The sequence below is a fragment of the Ranitomeya imitator genome, chromosome 2, assembly GCF_032444005.1.
Source record: "Ranitomeya imitator isolate aRanImi1 chromosome 2, aRanImi1.pri, whole genome shotgun sequence".
Taxonomy (NCBI): domain Eukaryota; kingdom Metazoa; phylum Chordata; class Amphibia; order Anura; family Dendrobatidae; genus Ranitomeya; species Ranitomeya imitator.
The window spans coordinates 175,697,544-175,701,873 of NC_091283.1; positions in this window are offsets into that span (position 1 = coordinate 175,697,544).

Genomic DNA, 4,330 nt, shown 5'->3' on the forward strand with positions numbered 1-4,330 from the left:
GCCCAAGTTTCCAACTTATCCAGATCTATCTGTAGCAGAATACTATCTTCTCTTGTATTAACTGCTTTACATAGTTTTGTATCATCTGCAAATATCGATATTTTACTGTGTAAACCTTCTACCAGATCATTAATGAATATGTTGAAGAGAACAGGTCCCAATACTGACCCCTGCGGTACCCCACTGGTCACAGCGACCCAGTTAGAGACTATACCATTTATAACCACCCTCTGCTTTCTATCACTAAGCCAGTTACTAACCCATTTACACACATTTTCCCCCAGACCAAGCATTCTCATTTTGTGTACCAACCTCTTGTGCGGCACGGTATCAAACGCTTTGGAAAAATCGAGATATACCACGTCCAATGACTCACCGTGGTCCAGCCTATAGCTTACCTCTTCATAAAAATTGATTAGATTGGTTTGACAGGAGCGATTTCTCATAAACCCATGCTGATATGGAGTTAAACAGTTATTCTCATTGAGATAATCCAGAATAACATCCCTCAGAAACCCTTCAAATATTTTGCCAACAATAGAGGTTAGACTTACTGGCCTATAATTTCCAGGTTCACTTTTAGAGCCCTTTTTGAATATTGGCACCACATTTGCTATGCGCCAGTCCTGCGGAACAGACCCTGTCGCTATAGAGTCCCTAAAAATAAGAAATAATGGTTTATCTATTACATTACTTAGTTCCCTTAGTACTCGTGGGTGTATGCCATCCGGACCCGGAGATTTATCTATTTTAATCTTATTTAGCCGGTTTCACACCTCTTCTTGGGTTAGATTGGTGACCCTTAATATAGGGTTTTCATTGTTTCTTGGGATTTCACCTAGCATTTCATTTTCCACCGTGAATACCGTGGAGAAGAAGGTGTTTAATATGTTAGCTTTTTCCTCGTCATCTACAACCATTCTTTCCTCACTATTTTTTAAGGGGCCTACATTTTCAGTTTTTATTCTTTTACTATTGATATAGTTGAAGAACAGTTTGGGATTAGTTTTACTCTCCTTAGCAATGTGCTTCTCTGTTTCCTTTTTGGCAGCTTTAATTAGTTTTTTAGATAAAGTATTTTTCTCCCTATAGTTTTTTAGAGCTTCAATGGTGCCATCCTGCTTTAGTAGTGCAAATGCTTTCTTTTTACTGTTAATTGCCTGTCTTACTTCTTTGTTTAGCCACATTGGGTTTTTCCTATTTCTAGTCCTTTTATTCCCACAAGGTATAAACCGCTTACACTGCCTATTTAGGATGTTCTTAAACATTTCCCATTTATTATCTGTATTCTCATTTCTGAGGATATTGTCCCAGTCTACCAGATTAAGGGCATCTCTAAGCTGGTCAAACTTTGCCTTCCTAAAGTTCAGTGTTTTTGTGACTCCCTGACAAGTCCCCCTAGTGAAAGACAGGTGAAACTGTACAATATTGTGGTCGCTATTTCCTAGATGCCCAACCACCTGCAGATTTGTTATTCTGTCAGGTCTATTAGATAGTATTAGGTCTAAAAGTGCTGCTCCTCTGGTTGGATTCTGCACCAATTGTGAAAGATAATTTTTCTTGGTTATTAGCAGAAACCTGTTGCCTTTATGGGTTTCACAGGTTTCTGTTTCCCAGTTAATATCCGGGTAGTTAAAGTCCCTCATAACCAGGACCTCATTATGGGTTGCAGCTTCATCTATCTGCTTTAGAAGTAGACTTTCCATGCTTTCTGTTATATTTGGGGGTTTGTAACAGACCCCAATGAGAATTTTGTTACCATTTTTCCCTCCATGAATTTCAACCCATATGGACTCGACATCTTCATTCCCTTCGCTAATATCCTCCCTTAAAGTGGACTTTAGACAAGACTTTACATAGAGACAAACCCCTCCTCCTCTCCGATTTTTACGATCCTTTCTAAACAGACTGTAACCCTGTAAGTTAACTGCCCAGTCATAGCTTTCATCTAACCATGTCTCGGTTATTCCCACTATGTCAAAGTTACCTGTAGATATTTCTGCTTCTAGTTCTTCCATCTTGTTTGTCAGGCTTCTGGCGTTTGCGAGCATGCAGTTTAGAGGATTTTGTTTTGTTCCAATCTCCTCACTGTGGATTGTTTTAGAAATGTTCTTACCTCCCTTCTGAGTATGTTTTCCTGGGTCGTCTTTGTACGAGTCTAATGTTTTTCTTCCCGTCCCCTCTTCTTCTAGTTTAACGCCCTCCTGATGAGTGTAGCGAGTCTTCTGGCGAATGTGTGTTTCCCAGGTTTGTTGAGGTGTAGTCCGTCTCTGGCGAGGAGTCCATCATACCAGTAATTCACACCGTGGTCCAGGAATCCAAATCCTTGTTGTCTGCACCATCGTCTTAGCCAGTTGTTTGCATCAAGGATCCTGTTCCATCTCCTGGTGCCATGCCCATCTACTGGAAGGATAGAAGAAAAAACTACCTGTGCATCCAGTTCCTTTACTTTCTTCCCCAACTCTTCAAAGTCCTTGGAGCTGAAGAGCTTTGGTATCCTATCGGTCACATCCTTGATCATCGCACCTGGAAGGCAGCATATGGGTATTTACCTCCGGCTGCAGTCTTTCCTCCATTTGCTGTGAGGATCCTTCCTCAGTGTCATCTTGCAGGCGAACTCCTTCCAAAGCCTCAATTAGCTGCTCCTTGGAGAGTCCTTTAAAACGGACTCCTACTTCATGGGCCTTTGTTTGTAGGTTCATCGCAGTCCAGCTCTTGTACTCTGCGGTGCTGGTTCCGAATGTTGATGGGCCTTTGTCCTCCATTCCTTCTGCTCTGATCCCACTGCTGCCAACCAGTTTGTGACGGGGTGTACAGCAGAGCAGGAAGGGACAACAGGCCGAGGGATGATCCAATGAGATTTATTAAAGCAGGGAGCATACAACATCAAATATCCATAATGTCCTTCAAGTCCACCAGAAGTCCACAATAAGCCCAAGGAAATAAACAGATCTGGAGGTGCTTTCCAGTAATCCCGCACCCGATAAACGAAACAATAGTCCTTCCACGAGTCCAACAGAACAGATTCGGGGGCACCTCCAGATAATCCTTGTGCCAGCTAACAAAGCAATAGTCCACATGAGTCCAAGGGATCCCAAAACAATCTCACAAACGACGAGATATGTCCTCAGCTCAAGTCTCATCCCGTTCGCTTCCGCAGTCACAGATGGACATGAAGAACAATTCCACCAACTTGACTGTAACTGCGAATTACCCGCACACCCATGATGCTCATGTTAACTATTGGAAATCATCCCCCTTGTATGTATCATATGGTATATATTAGGTAAGTGACCTGAAGGCACGTACGCTCAACTTCATATGATACCCTCCTTAGACAGGTGCGGACCATCTTTTCTGTTCATGGCTCTATATACCTATCCATGGAGAGTAACTTACCCCAGTATGAACATTAGACTGGAAGTTACACCTTGTATGGGGTCTGACACGTTGGAGACCACCAGGTGCCCATTAGATTTCTGTGCACCTACATCAGGAAGTCATAAGAATGTAGATGTGTTACTGCATTGCCTATGAAGTTATGGATGAACCTGTTCTACTCTGTTGAGGCCAATGGTTTATTTATTGCAGATTTGTGATCGAACACTTTGATCTATCTCTACTTGTAAAAAGAGACCTTCAATAAAGTGTTCTCTTGCTGGAACCTGCAGCAATTAGAAGAACGGCTTCAGGCCTCTGCGTAATGGTCAGCTGGATCACCAGCTTTGTGCTCACCGAAGCTATCCTGCTCGTTGTGGCGAGTACCATGGGCCATGCTATGGGTTCTACATACATAGTTACTAAACTTTGCAGGTGAGGACTTGATAGCAAGAGTAGACACTTTGGTGGTTCCATGGATGATACAATGGTTGCTATGCCTAAACTATGATCAATGCAGTTAACCTGTAAAAAAAAAATAAAGGACCCTCATCTTATGGCCAGGGTCACACTTGTGAGTTCAATGCGAGTCTCTCGCATCAAGTCCCGGCACTGCCGCCGCATGTATTTCAGCTCACAACATCGCACTGTTGATGTACCTACCACCCATGTATTATAGCTCACAACATGGCACTGTGAATGTACCACCCATGTATTACAGCTCCCAACATGGCACTGTGGATGTGCCACCCATGTATTACAGCTCCCAACATGGCACTGTGGATGTGCCACCCATGTATTACAGCTCCCAACATGGCACGGTGGATGTGCCACCCATGTATTACACCTTGTGTTCCTTACTATAGAAGAGCTAATTTATAGGGGAGCTCTAACAGAAATTAAACTCTGCATTGTACACATCATAGAAAGAAGGCGCAAAGGCGGTTGGAGG